Genomic DNA, 16235 nt, shown 5'->3' on the forward strand with positions numbered 1-16235 from the left:
GTTCCAATTATGTGCCAAACACTGGAGTTACAAGACAGAAAGGAAATAAGCTAAGCATTCAGTGATGGACCAAAACAAAGAATTAAGGCAAATATTCCAATAATTCAACTGTATATCCAAAGTTTTCCAGTAATTCAAAAGTGAACAGGCTCTGTTTGAGTTATCTAATGAACTCTCTCAATTACTTGGGTTAGCCAGAGGAGAGGTGGTCCAAGGCTAGGAGTCCAGCAATATAATGAACCTAGTCACCAAAGACCCAGGACTCTGGAAAGCAGCCATCTTGATGGCTTTGTTATCTTTCACCGGGAAAGGATCATAGTTTATAAACTTGGTCTCCTGGAAGCCTAGTTTACTGGCAGGGCAAAGCACTCAGGAGCTTAAGCCAGCTAAAGAGTCAATGGGGAAACTCAAGAGAAAACAGCTGGTAGCATTGAGGACCACTTAGATTTTTGGCTGCTGAGATTGTTTTCCCACTTTTTTTTAAAGCAATTCAGTTCCATGAACTCCTTTAGGAAAATAAACTGCTAAGAGATTTGGGCAGCAACTCTCACCCACTCACAGAAAACAGAATGAGGCGGAGGAGGAAGAGAGAAGTGAGAAAAGCAGGTGATAGTATGTAAGCTAAATATTTTCCCCTTGAGGTACTAAAGAGTGGAAGTTTCTCAGCCATAAAAAGTACATTAGTCATTATTCAAGATTATTTATGAACAGAGCATGAATTTTTCAAAAATTTTTAAATCATAAAAAAATCATAGATTCTCAGAGTTGAGAGGAACCTTAGAGACCAGCTAGTTTCTAATTCAAATTCTAATTCAAAAACTTTTTTGAAAATTTTTATATTTTTTCCAATTACATGTAAAACCAATTTTACTATTCTTTTTTTTTTAATTTGAGTCTCAAATTGTCCCCTCCCTCCCTGCCCTTCCCTCTCCTTTAGAAGGCAAGCAATTTGATACAGGTTATGCATGCACAGTCATGCAAAATATATTTTCATATTAGCCATGTTACAAAAAAAGAGACCACAAAGAAAGAAAAAAGTTAAAAAAAAGAAAAGTATGCTTCCATTTGCATTAAGATTCCATCAGCTCTTTCTCTGGAGGTGGATGCCTATTTTCATCCTAAGTCTTTCAGAACTGTCTTGGTCACTGCATTGCTGAGAATAGCTAAGTCATCTTACTGTGGATCATTGTGTAATACTGCTCTTTCTCTGTACAGTGTTCTCCTGGTTCTGTTTACTTCACTTTGCATCAGTTGATAAGTCTTCCCAGGTGAAACTGTATCTAACTGATAACTCTTGAAAGCATTGCTGATGTGTGATTTCACCTTTGCTAAAAGACCTCAAAGATGAGGGACTCACTACCTACAAGACAGCACATTCAGCTTTTAAAAGACGCTTATGTTTCACATTGGAAAGGTACAAGGTACACCACCCACCCTTATACGGAGTCCAAAACTGCTTCTTTTCCATTATTTTCATTGTTTCCATTCTCTGGATGAGAAAAAAACAAAGAAGACACACTTATTCCCCTACTATATGACAGCCCTTCAAATACTTGAATTAACCCACCAACCAATCAATATCTATTTAATAAACACCTTCTCAGTGCCAGATGATACACAAAACATGGGGGATAAATGAAAAGTGCCCGTTCCTATTTCTGACTCTTCATGACCCCATTTGGGGTTTTCTTGGCACAGATACTGGAGTGGTTTGCCATTTCCTTTTCCAGCTCATTTCACAGATCAGAAAGTGAGACAAACAGAGTTAAGTGACATTCCTGGGGTCATACAATTACTAAGTGTCTAAGGCCAGATTTGAACTCACAAAGATGAGTCTTCCTGACTCCAGACTCAACACTCTATCCATTGTACTGCCCATCTAGATGTTACATTCTAGCCGAGGAGGCAACATGCACATATGTAAATATAGACAGAATAAATTCAAAATAGATACAAGGTAGCAGGGAGGGAAGATATTAGTAGTTCCAGGATTAGAAAAGACTGTTTAGTAGGGGATACTTGAAACTTGAAGGAAATGAAGAATTCCATGAGGAAAACCAGAGGAGAGAATGAATTGTAGGCATGGAGTATCGCAAATGTAAAGGCATGGAGTTGAGAGACCAGTTTTGCTGGACTGTATAGAATAGGAAAAAAGAAAAATGCATAATGCGACTAGAAAGATGGAGTAGAGCCAGATTATGAAGGCCTTTAGAAGCCTAAAAGGGAGTTGTTGTTGTTGTTTTCAGAAGCCAGGGAAATAATTAGAGTTCACAAGGGGAGGGGAGAGGCATGATTAGACCTAAACTTAAGGAACCTCTTGAAGACAGGTATTCTGTCCTCCCTAAATCTTCTCCAGGATAAATATTTTTAGTTCCTTCAACCGGTCATCATGTGGCATGACTGTGAGGTATTTCTTCAGTCCGGATGTCTTTCTCTGGTCATTTTCCAGCTTATCAATGTCTTCCAGAAAGTAGACTGTGCAGAACTAGACACAAAATTCTAGATGCAGTGGAACTCTCCTGTCCATGTTCAAGATACTATTCTTTTAAAAAGGAAAGTTTGATAAAAACAAAAAACTCCACAATGCTGAAATACATAGGGAAAATGAAGTAGAGGTAAAAGGGAAAGGGATTTAAAGATTTTTTTTAACAAAGGAAGAAAAAGAAGATTAATAAAGAAGAATCAAAAGGAATCACAATCATTTAAAGGAAATGGACAAGGCTATGTCCCCATTGACAGAGGCATCTTCCATTACTGTAATTGAAAAGTATTTTAGTCAAATATGACTGAAAAGTCATATAAGTCTCCAAGGAGACTTAATCTCTACTAATGTAGAAATTGAGCCTTCTTAGTTCCTTGTTCAAGATGCTGATGAGCCCTGTTTTTGCTTAAACTAATAATGATATACTTTGACTTTCAATCTCCTTGAGAGTAGAATTTGTTTCATTCTCTGTATTTGCACCTAGAACAGTGCCTGTTATAGAGAAGATACATAAATGATGAAATACATATGCACACACATATACATATATATGAAAGCTAAAAAGAGATATAAATAACTAAATGTGTGTGTGTGTGTGTGTGTGTGTGTGTGTGAAGGCTAAAGTGACCAATGACCTTGTGAACACAGAAGAGCTTTTCTTTTTTTTACTCAGTGTCCTATCCAATTCAGTCCAGCCAAAGGTGTGGGATAGTGGATAGATGCTAGCTGCCCTCCATGATAGTAGAGTCTTTTGGAGCATGAGGGGAAAGAAGTAAAAACCTATCAGTGGGACCAAAGAGGAATAGTTATGAAGTTATCAGTGCAACAAACCTCAGGTCCAAATAGCCAGAAATCAACAAAGCCAGAGATCAAGTATGACAAGGAGCTTGTCCCATTCAGCACATCAGAGACTAATCACAAAGGAAAACACAACACTTCAGGAGGCTAAATCAAGGATTGAGCCCCCAAATAACAGGTCAACAATTAAAGAGTAAGGAATCAACAGCAAGACATCATTAAGCTTATTAACTGCCAACAACATCTATTCAATCTCAATACTACTCCTCCTCTAATGAATGACCTGAACTGGTGGTGATGGACATTCAGAAGTCTCCACAATTTCTATTTTATTGACAACTCTCTTTTTATTGTTAAACAGTCCTACACCTGGCATCAAAACAGAGTATCCAAAAGGTTAATTACTTGCTCAAAATTATCTAGCAATAACAGTCAAAAGTACATGATATTGTGGTAGATATTATGCTAGATAGCAGGCACCTGTATATACGTCTTGTTGGATGTGAGATCCATCACAAACTTTTGAACTTTACTCTTCATGAATGAAGTAAAATTAGTGAATCTTATTTCACTTCTACCCCATTCCAAAATCCAATAAAAAAATATAAACATACTCTGCCTGAAGTAGTAAATTGGTCTTCTGGGGAAAAATTGGTTCTTAAGAGAACAAGGTTGGAAAGGAGGAAAAAAGTCTTCTTATAATATGAGAGTAGGGCATGGTTATCATGAACATCAGTGAATGCAGAGAAAGGATTACATGATATCTGAGGGATGCTCAGAGCTCCAGATGATCTATGTCAGTACATGCTTCCAATAATAACAATAATAATATAATAATAAATTTATATAGTACTTTCCCATTTGCAAAGCATTTCCCCTGTAAGGATCACTCCATTAGAGAGATAAACACAACTATTATCTCCATTTTAGAGATTAGCCAGTGGAGGCTATGAGAACCTCCTAAGGGAGGGGAGGGAGAGTCAGTGAGATGCACAGGGGTTCCAGCTTCCAGTGAGGTTCTTTACACAAAGACAGAGTGGATAGCAAGGGTTCCATGGGAAAAAAAGTTTGTTGCCTGAAACACCCAGGGTCCCCCTGGAAAGTAAGACAAAGTGTTCATAGTGATAGTGCTAGAGATAGATGCCAAAGACCCAGACAGGGATGTTGAGACAAAAGGGATCCTGGGCATTTGGATGCCCTGCTCTAAAGGCAGGGACACCTTTCTCACCTTCATCTTCCCAGACTGCTGTTTTGTGGGCTTCCATTGCCTTTCATTCTAGGGAGAGAAAAAAAAACCATTTTGAGCTACAAGACAGAGCACACTAGTCACTAGGAATCTATCTATATTAGTTTTATCTACATCGTTACTTTGAACAGCTCTCTCCCAGATAGTGTACGATTTAGTATCACACAAGGCTAATGCTCAATGCCAGTTCTTTTCTGGAAAGTAGCTGTCCTAAGCTATGAAAAGAAGTCTATGAATTATAAAAAACATAGAAACCAACTGCTAGGCAAGTTTTTTTTTTCAAATAGAATTTATTTTTATTTGAAACTCATTCCTATAAATATGGGAATGGGCTCTCACAAGGCTACTAACTAAATATTCTAAATATGATTTAGCATCTATCAGAAATTAATTATCCACCATTTCATGTAAAAACAGCTCTCTTGTTTTGTTTTACTTTTTTTTAAAGAGGATAGGGTAGAAGCAGGGACACAAATATGTCTGATTCTTTGGGGTTTTTTTTCTTAAAGAAAGGAAGCCAAATGCCCCTTCCTGTAAAATAAAAGATGTATGAAGCGTGTAAATGACTCCTATTGTCTCAAACTGGGACTCATGAAGTAGAATTACTTAGCTGGGTGAATTCTAGAGCTTGTTAGAGCTCTGATGCCCTCATGTGGAAGAAAGGCAGTTTAGCATCTTCCAGGCAGCCTCCACTACTCAGGAGCTGAAAAGGATGAGAATTCTGAAGGGAAAATTCCATTGTCCTAACCAAATGATAGCCTAAGATATGGTTCTCAGTATTGACCTTACTTTTACAATCTCTTTAATGACTCTCAGGTAAATTCTTTATTTAGCAAGAAAAACAAATGGAAATTAACATGGAGGAACCAAAGGGAGAAGGGGATTCTAAAAACAACTGCCCCTTCTGTATTTCCAGCTGATTTTCAGATAATAGATAAGATGAGGTAATGTCCTTTTGAGGAACACTATGAATTTATTCTTAAAATGCAATGTCCAGTCAATCAAAAATATCTGTTAATCACCTATGTACCAACCCGTAATGGTTGTCATCAGGAAGTCTATGGTGGGGGATGGGGTAGTAAATTAGGTTCACAAATAAGTAAAAACAAATCATGTACAAAGGGATGGGATAGAACAGTATTATTAGCAACTGAATGTGTCAAGAAAGGGCTCACAAAGGAGACAACACTTGAACCAAGCCTTGATGGGACCTAGGGATTCCAAGACATGAAGATGAGCAGGCAGAGTCTCATAGGCATAGGAGGCAGCTTACACAAAGGTATCAAGACAGAAAATGACATGTCATATAAGAGAAACAAAAAATAGGTCAGTTTAGCTTGAAAATAGAGTACATGACAGTAAATATATTTTAATCTCCTAGACAGGCAGGCTGGAGATAGATTGTGGAGGACACATTCAAATTCTCCTGCTGACATTTGCCAGCTGTATAACCATGGGCAAGTCTTGTAACTTCTCTGAGTCCAGCAGTCAAAGGAATATTTGAAAAGTTCTACTGGTTTCCTGTTTGATACAGACTAAATTCTCTGAACTTTACTTCTCATGAAAGAATTAAAATCAGTGAATCCTGGTTCAACCATGCCACCCTCCCAACATATGCTCATTTGTACCATTGTAAGTTTGACCTTCCTGTACCTTCACAGCAAATTCCAAAGATTGCATTGCTAACTGCTCTGTTTCCTTCACATTTTAAAAATTCTACTCAAACTGATTATCATGCTCACCTCCCACTCAACAATGAATCATTTAGAGGTCTACAATCCTAAAAGTACATTTAATGTGTTTCCACAGCAACATACCATCATACCCACAATTACCACCAACCATAATGAAACATCATTTATTCATACAAGGAATCTGGAGTTTCTCTTCCAAAAACTATGATCTTTTGATGGATCTTCAGTATTATATGAGTTCATTCATTCCAGGGATATTCAAAAATATTTTACCATAGGACAAAGAAGCCTTGGGGTACATAACCATATTCAGGAAGGCAATGTTATTTACTGCTCAGCGGGCTGGTAACTTTGTGTGTGCGTGTGTGTGTATGTGTATGTGTGTGTGTGTGTGTGTGTGTGTGTGTGTAAAAGGGACTTCAAAGGTTATCAAAATTATGCTTACATATGTACAGAAAAAAACATAGCCAGAAATTCTATAGGTTTTTTAAAATGTTTTTCCTATGGGCAACCTCAAAGTAGGATAGAGGCTACGGTCACTAATATGGTTATAAACTACTAATACTGCCTTTATCTTAAGACAAAATTCTCATGCTCTGTAACTTGATGACTACACCTTGTAAGCTTTTGGAAAAATAAATATGTATATGCAAATTCATATGTGTACACAGTCACACACATGCCAGTCACAAAGAAGAGAAAAATATTAACCAAAGCAGTCTATCCCTGCTTTATTTATTTCCTATAGGCAACCTCAGAGTCAGATAGAGGCTAGTGCCACCATTACGGTTATTGACAACAGATACTGTCTTCCTGTCTCCACAGATTAATGGCGCTGCAGCAACATGCCCTAAGGTTTCCTCTCAGTATATTGAAACAGATGCAGAGCTGAATGTCTGGAAAAGAGGAAAGGAGGGGAGGAGAAGTGAGGAAGGTGGAGAGGGAAGGAAAAGGGAAAGGAAGAGAAGACAAGAAAATGGAGTGGAGGAAGGGAGAGGACAAAGGAGGACCCTGTGTTGCAAATCTGAGGACATTCAGTGATCTGTTGTTTCTCAGAAGCATGTGTTATTATGAGGAAACCCCTTCATAGGGAAGGAAAAGGAGGAATTCAAAATCTCATTAGCAGAGGAGTAAATCAGAGTATGAACTAGGTTGGAAAGCAAAGTTTCTTGAGAATATGGAATACCAAAGGGCCAAAACATGGCAGTGGTTGTGGATGATGTTGAGGTTTCAAACCATCTAAATCTGCACAGACTCAGGAGGTTTATGCTACTTCAAAATGATAGTTTATTTTTCTGAAACTTCATCCCTTCCATGATAGCAGTGTTCATTTCCCATCTCTTCCTTCACATGTTGCTGCTTGATTAATCTTCCTAATGCATAGCATGGGTCACATATTCTCCTTCTCAAAAACATTCGCTGGCTCTCTGGTACCTACAAGAGTCCTTTGCTTGGTCATTAAGATCCTCCATGGCCTGGCCTCAACCTTCCCTTTGAAATTTTTTTCTACATCATTACTCTTCAGCAAGCCAGACTGAACTACTGAACATTGACTAATACATCTTATACTTTTCTGACTGTATGTCTTTACTTGTTCTACTTCTTATGGTTAGATTGTCCTATTCCATCCAGGAAGACTCAGCCAAAATGGGCCCTGCCCCATGAGTACTTTCCTGACTTCTCCAAAGAGAAATAATCCTCTTTCCTGAGGATTCTCATTGAATTTTCTTCAAGACTGTAATATGCACTTAACACACTCTATAGCAAAAGTACATGTTTTATCTTGCCTACTTAATCATAAAGTCTTTGAGGCCAGGGTTCATGTCTTGTTCATCTTTGGATGCCCCCTCAGCACATAACATAGTGCCTTATATGTGAAGAGTGCTTAGTAATCATTTTCTGCATGGATTAATTGATTAATTAAACTAGCTTGACATGGTTTAAAACATCAATCAGGTTCTTACAGGTTGTTAACTCTAAATTTTATTACTAAGCTTCTAAGCTACCTCCTCTATCCCTGAATTTTTTGGACTGAGCAGTCCCTGGTCTCAGGATATAACTGCTGCTCGTTTTAGACTCCTGAACCCTAATTTTGTTGTCCTCTTCTCCCCTGGCACACTCAAAATTCTTGATTAAGGTATACTTCCCCAGACTCTGTCTATCTTCCTGGAAAAATTCCCCTAAGCAGCAGCTCCTTTCTTTCAAGGTTTTTCATGCTGACTGGTCTTGAGTCAACTAAAGCATGCTTGTGAAGCCCTCCAGCCTATATCAATTCATTGTGCTGTCTGAGTTATTTCATCTAAAACTCCCTTTATCTCTTCATCCATCCCCACTGTTAGTTCACATATCAAGGTTCACAGCTTTTGGGATTTTGACAGCAGCCTGTTAAGCTACTTCACTTAATACAAACGTTAGCATACCTAAAACATTTACATTAAGAATCAGAAAATCTTAGTCAGAAGGGAACTCTGAAGCAATTTAGTCCAAACTATACCTGAAAAAGAATCCCTTTAAGAAGGAAACAAGCATTCATAAAGCACCTACTAAGTGTCAGGCACTGTACTAAGCACTTTACAAACATCTCCTTTGCCCATCAATTGAGAAATGGCTGAACAAATTGTAGAATATGAATGTAATGAAATACTAGTGTTCTTTAAGAAATGGTGAGCAAGTAGACTTCAGAAAAACCTGGAAAGACTTATATGAACAGATGATGAGTGAAGTGAGGAGAATCAGGAGAACATCTGTGTGGGCAAGCAAAGTAGGATCTTTTGCTGTTTTTGTTTATACCAGGAAGTACAATGCCTCTGAATGAGGTGATTAAGGAGGATCTTTCCCATCCATGGTTGGGCCTGGGAAGATTTGTAGGAAGGCCCACACCTTTTGTTAATGAGGCACTGGTTCTCTAGGGATGTGATGCCTTCTGGCTCTAAAAAGTGCATAAGTACTCTACAGTGGAGTTTTATTTAGGGGTTTAGTTTTTGGAAATAGGTTTGTGTGCCAGATCAGAGTCTAGGAAGCCACTAAGCAACCCCCCCAGCTTTGAAAACCCAGCTGTTGGTGCTTCCCTCTGGTAACTATGGTCAGAGAGTTGCACCTGTCTGTTGAATTGTGATGTATGTATTGATTTTGGTCAGACAGAAGAAGCCATGTCTCATTGATCTTTCATTTCTCTGTATTTTCTCTGAAGTTCAAGGTGCTGACTGTCCCCCCTAAACCAACTAAATGATATATGTGCTTAATTAAAGTGATTGTTAACCCCTCAAAAGTTGCCTTTCCTTTCAGAGAAGCAGATCAAAGAACCTGTGACAGCAGGCCTCCTTGTGTATGTTGGGGTGCTTACTGATACAACACTGTATGCAGTAACAGCAAAATTGTACAATGACTGACTTTGATAGACTTAGGTCTTCTGAGCAATGCAATGATATAAGAAATTCCAGAAGACTCATGAAGGAAAATGATATCCACATGCAGAGAAAGAAATATGGAGTCTGAATCAGATTATAGCATACAATTTTCTCTTTCTTTTGTTATTTTTTGCTTTTTTCCTTTCTTGTGGTTTTTTTCCCCTTTTATTCTGATTCTTCTTTCACAACATGACAAATGTGGAAATGTGTTTACTATGATAATACATGCACAGCCTATATCAAATTGAATGCTGTCTTGGGGAGGGGAAAAGGGAAGGAGGGGGTAAGTTTAGAACTGAAAATATTACAAAAACAAGTGTTGAAAACTAAATTAATTTTTGAAAACCAAATATCTCCTTTGGTCTTCATAACCCTAGGAGGCAGGTGCTATTATATCCCAATTCTACAACTGAGGAAACTAAGGTAGAAAGAGATTTAGTGACTTTGCCCAGGGTCATACAGCCAGTGTCTGAGACCACATTTGAACTCAAGTCTTTATGACTACAGTTCCAGCATCCACTACAGCATCTACCTGATTCTGCAATATATCCAACAAGTGATTATCCAGTTTCGTTTGAATACCTCCTATAAAGGATAGTTCAGTGTCTCTTAAGGTATTACAACCAGGTGTAATATAGGTCCTTTATGGTATTACAACCAGGTGTAAGATAGACCACTGGACTTGAAATCAAGAAGACTCATCATTATGAATTGAAAACTGTCCTCAGACACTTATAGTTGTGTCACCCTGGACAAGTCACTTAATCCTGTTTGACTTAGTTCTTCATCCATAAAAGGGGTTAGAGAAGGAAATGGCAAGCCACTCCAGCATATTTGCCAAGAAAACCCTAAAATGGGATCATGAAGATAAGACAAAAGTAACTGAACAAGATCATTGACTCCCAACGCAGGCTAAATGTCTACTTGTTGGGTGTATCATATTGGCTATGTCATTTCAGTTGTAATTTGGAGTAGATACCTTCTTAAGTACCTTCCAGCTTGAATTTTGAAAGGCTATGAAATTGTACTTTACATCAAAGCCTTAATAACTTAACAATGATATTATGTGATAGATCCCTGGACCTCCATGATAAGATTGAGAAGGAACTGTTTATTGAGATTTCAAATTAGGTGAGAGGACTTCAGTTTGCCACAAAAGTCAATAGAATCTGACCTGTATCATATTTGGTGGTAAAAATTTTGGTATAAAACAAACCTCTACTTCCTTTTAAAGAATCTACTCTTATAACCTACAACAACAAAAAAACGAAAATATATTAAATTTATTTCCCAGTTTCTGGGGAAAATTTGTCCACATTTATTTGCAAATGAACCAGTATATAATAGAGATCACACCTATATTGACTTCAATAGTCAGGAGGTACAACTAAAAAATCAGTTTGAATTAATTCAAAGATAACAGAACTTAAAGGGATCTCAGGAATCAATAGGAAATTGAGAATCAAAGAAGCTGAGTGACCTACCCAAAGTTTCCCAATTAATAAATGTCAATCAAGACTTGAACCCAGGTTCTTTGACTCCAAATCTAAGACTTTCTCCACTGCATTAAGCTTAATAAGCAATTATTAAACTAAATATATCTATATCTAGTTAGATATATATGTGCATATATACATGTGTATGTATATTTATATGTGTGCACATATATAATTTGCATATATGCATATATGAATAAATGTGTATATGTAGATATGTTTATATATATTTACACACAGATATAATGTATGTACATGAGTATGTATATACACACACACATACATACATACATACATACATACATAAAGATAAACAGGAGTTTACATTTTACACTTCATAAAAGAGAGGGAAAACTACAGAAAAGAATGAGGTATGAGGGGAAAGGTAAGAATAGATTAAAAAGTCAAACAACATGGACTTCTGGGTCATGTGAGGAATAAGATGGAGAACTAGACATTTTCTCTGATCCCCATGACCTCTCAAATCTCTCCAAAATAAAAATTTTGGGACAAAGATAAAGCAACTTCATTTGTCTTCATTGTCTAGGATAACCAGAATCCAAAAGGAGGTATAAAAAAAACTCAAACCCTAAAATCTACAAGACTCTGAACATAAACAGATAAATTAACAGAAACAACGTCAATAACAGAAGGAAATATGGCCTGTAAATCTATTAAATAAATTCAGGCATTTCTCAATAAATACTGCAAAACAAAGGGAAATAATCCTATACTTGATGAGGCAGAGTGTGGTTCAAAAGAGAAATGAGAATTATGATAGTAGAATTTATAACTTATACAGTAAAAATAATGGGCAAAATAGGGAAAAACTGGAATAAAAAATGGCAAGTCTCACCAAAGAAACAAAAGAGGGCATAATATATAATAATAATAATATACAGAAGTGAAGCAAAATCTAGAAGAAAAGCAAAAATAATAACTTAAAATATGTTCATTATACAAGGAAAACATACTGACCCTGAAGACAGGATGTGCAGAGGCAACCTAAAGATCATAGTTCTCCCAGAAGAACACAGCAAGACAAAAAAACCTTAGCATCATAATGAAGGAAATAACAGAACTATCCATGACTCCTGAACATAGAGGATGAAATACAATTGAAAAATTCTTAGATCACCTCCAGAAAAAGAAAGGCTGCAGACTTCAAGATGCAGTGCTGAAATTGAACAATCCTCCATTCAGAAACAAGTACTGAAAGTGATCAAGAGAAAGGCCTTCAAATACAAAGAAAAGTAAATTCAAATAACATAATTCTGCACCCATTCAAAATATAGGAGGAAACAAAATAATACATTCCAAAAAGGAAAAGGATTCAGGTGAGGATAGAGTCCAAGATGACCCACCATGCAAATCTGAGCTTAGTTATACATTTAAAAGAATCTGTTTGAAATGTCTGAAGTGTTTGAAAAGAAGTACTTGAAATATTTTCAGAAAGAAAACCAGAAATGACAAGGATATTTCCTTCTCAAATACCACAAACAACAAAAATCCAGCAGCCAAGGACAGGAACAGAAATATCAACAAGTGACCACAGAGAGACCAGTAAGCTATTTCTTTCTAAAGAACACAAAGGAGACAAGAGTGAAGGCTGAAATTTGGTAAAGTAGCAATGAAGCAGTGGCCATGAGGCATTATGGGCAGAACCTGGCAATAACCAGCCTACAGGTGAATCTTTTATGTGTGTGTGTGTGTGTGTGTGTGTGTGTGTAACTACAACATCAAAGGGTACATGAAAAAGGTGGGGGGAGAGGAGGAAAAGGGACAGAGAGGAATGTGTAATGGGTTCAGATCAAATAAAAAGCCACCAACAAGGGGAAAGTGGTATTTTTTTGTCAGAAAAAAAATGAATCTATAGGAGAGTGGGTAAGGAGGAGGAACAAAGGATTAAAAAGTGAGAAAGGAAGAAGGAAGGAGGTCTTGGCTTTGGTGCTGGAAGGGGGTTCCACTGATGAATGATGTGGACCAAGATATTCTGTGAAAGAAAATGGGGACCTTGTGATAGATATATATGACCTGAGGGATTTGGCGTTTGAAAAGTCTAGTCATCTTACCTCAGTAGGGTGAAAGCTGAAATTCTTGTGGGCAACTGGTACCTGGTAAATAGGAGAGTATGTACCCAGAGAGGAGATTTAGAGACAAATGGGGAGGAGAGGTAACTGAGGGAGGATATGGATCAGTGGTGGGTTGCACAATCAAGTACATGGTGAAGGAGGGGCTTTACCAAGGACTAATGTCCTCTTGAAACCTGTAAAAATGGACATTGTTCTAGAAGTAAGGAAGAATGGAAGAAGGGAATCCATGGAACAAAGTTGATAAGGCAGTAACAGAAACTGTCAAGAGGGGAGAGTATAGAATGACTATATTTAAAACTTTGATTGCATGAGAAATATAGAAAAAAAAAGTGAGAAAACATAATTATAGGTGTCTTGAATCAGAGAATGAGGCTCTAGAGTAGATAGAAAGGATAAATAATGAAGACAATGAAAGAAATATTTTTGAAAGGGGTGCAAAATTGAAATTTAAAAATCTGAGAAATAGTTGAAGGGAAGAAGAATAAAGGAGAATTGATTTGATTAATTTAGAGGGAAGAGAGGGAGGATAAATTACATATCCTGATAAAATAAGGAGAGAAAAAGAAAACAATAAGTAAAAACCCTAAAGGAAAACATAGGTGGAAGTGTGAGGGGGAAAGAGTCAGTAAGAACAGAACCTTAAAAATATTTAGGTAAAGTAACAGATGAAGGATAGTTCTATGATTACAGGAAGAAAAGGGAAAAAAACATAACTTGAAAAATAATAGAGACAGATTGAGAAAAATATAAACTCAACTCTCATAACTTTAAATATGAGTGAATTAAATAACCCAATAAAAGAAAGAGGAAAAAAGGACAGATTGGATAAGAAAACAAAACTATAAAAACTCTTACTTTTAAGAAACACATTTAAAAAACAAAGACATACAAAATTAAACCTGAAGGATTGGGAAAAGAATTTACTATGCATCAAATGAATCTAAAAGAAGCAGAAGTTTAACTCTTGCAATCTGACAAGGCAAAAACGAACATTCAAAAAAGAAATTGTATTAAGCTGAAAGGACTCATAGACCACAGACAAATATCAGAAACAAACCTGTATGCTCCAAATGTCTTAGGATACACATTCAGAAAGGAGACCATATGAGCTATAAGAAGACATAGAAATTAACACAACAGTGAAAGGAGACTTTAATATACTTCTTTCAGTTTTTGATAAATCTAACAGAAAGATAAATAAAAGGGAAAATAAGTAAATTAAGAAATTTCTAAAGAAGCCGGAATTAAAAGACTTATGGCATCTTCTAAATGGGACAGCAAAAGAATACACAGATTTTTTTCAGCACCACGTGGATCTTTTATAAAAACTGGTCATCTCTTAAGGAATAGAGATACAACAAACAAATGCTAAAAGGCAAAAATAGTTAATGTATTCATTATGGGCCATAACACAATAAAAATACCACTTCACTGCATAATCATGAGAGATTTTATGCCACTTTTTTTTTGCAGAAAAAGTGGTATGCAACCTTTATATGAAGTTTTCTCATTTAAACTGTGCATGTATTACTTGAAAATCATTTATTACTAAGCTGTTTTTGGTCCAACATTAGGATGCATGGGATATTTGTGAATATAAATTACAGTTTAATACTGACAATGCATGTGTGCTGAGAATTCTAGGCTCATACTTCATAATGCACAAGAAACAAATATGTATCCATATGCCACTGGTAAATACATTGCTGCTTGGCTTACTTTTTAAATGGCATGATGAACAGAATTGTACTGTGTGATGATTATGCAATGAAATGATACAAACCAATTTTGGGACTGAAAAAAACATGGTGCAAAGATTACATGGTGCAATGATTATGTGGTAAAATGTAGTAGTAATTGGTTCAAGGACCACACACACAAAAACACATACACACACACAGATGTAGAAAAAATAGAGATTTAACAATGAAATCCTAAAAAATGAATGGGCTAAAAAACAAATCATAGAAATAACTAATAACTCTGTAAAAGAAAATTATAAAGATGAATAATATACCATAATTTCTATTATGGTAATAGAAATCTAACAGTCTGCAGAGGGAATATCACATCCTTACAAAATTACATTACCAAAAAAGGGAGGATTAACTAAATATGCATTTTTAAAAATTAGAAAGCCAACAAATAAAGAAATTTAGAATAAGCACAGAAGAGAAGATATTTACATTTTGAGGGGAAATAGCTATAAGGAAAACAAAAAAGAAATGGTGGATGTAAATAAAAACTGGTTCTTTGGAAAGACTAATAAAATTGATAAACTTCTAGTTAATCTGATTGAAAAGATCAAAAAATTAAATCACCAAAATAGCAAACGAGTAAGGTGAAATCACAGAAAAACTAGAAGAAATAAAATAACCTAACATATTGTGCACAGTTATGTGTTAACAAAATGGAGAACACAAAAGAAATAGGAAGAGATCTTCAAAATATAAAATACTCAAACTACAAGAAAGCCAGATAGAAGTCTTAAAGAGTCCCATCTCAGAGAAGGAAAGAGATCTAGCTGTAAAGAAACTACCAAAGAAAAATAACTCTTGGTCCTGGTGGATTCATGAGAGAATTCTATCAAATTTTTGAAAGAAGACTCAGACTTCACAAAATATTCTAGAAAACTGAGAAAGACTAGAATCTTTTTTATGAATGGTACAGTATTAATTCCCACACCAAAGAAAGATAAAACACAAGGAAACAACTATAAGCCAATATCGTTAATGAACACTGATTCAAAGATTACAAATAAAATCTTTTCAAATAGATTACAGCAATTTATCTAAAAACCCACTCATTATGACCAAGTAGGATTTATACTACCAAAGTAAGGTTAGTTCAACATTAGAAAAACAATATAATTAATCATACCAAAAACCAGAACTTCCAAAAACTACTTGATAGTCTCAATAAATACAGAAAAAGCCTTTGACAAAGTACAACCTTACAAACTATAGGCATACAGGGTCCCTTTTTAATAGTATAAAAAGCATTTATCTAAATCCAAAGA

The 16235-nt window shown here is 36.1% G+C and overlaps 1 protein-coding gene across 5 annotated transcripts in view; it reads right to left on the reverse strand.

The window, feature by feature from the left end:
* RASEF (RAS and EF-hand domain containing) overlaps nucleotides 1-16235 on the reverse strand; it is an 825381-nt gene that overhangs the window by 463031 nt on the left and 346115 nt on the right. For all 5 annotated transcript variants that reach the window (XR_011966209.1, XR_011966208.1, XR_011966205.1 and 2 more), the window contains exon 18: nucleotides 4509-4556. The gene's annotated coding sequence lies outside the window, so the exon portion shown is untranslated. The remainder of the gene's footprint in view (nucleotides 1-4508; nucleotides 4557-16235) is intronic.

Source organism: Notamacropus eugenii, chromosome 1, assembly GCF_028372415.1.
Source record: "Notamacropus eugenii isolate mMacEug1 chromosome 1, mMacEug1.pri_v2, whole genome shotgun sequence".
NCBI classification, from domain to species: domain Eukaryota; kingdom Metazoa; phylum Chordata; class Mammalia; order Diprotodontia; family Macropodidae; genus Notamacropus; species Notamacropus eugenii.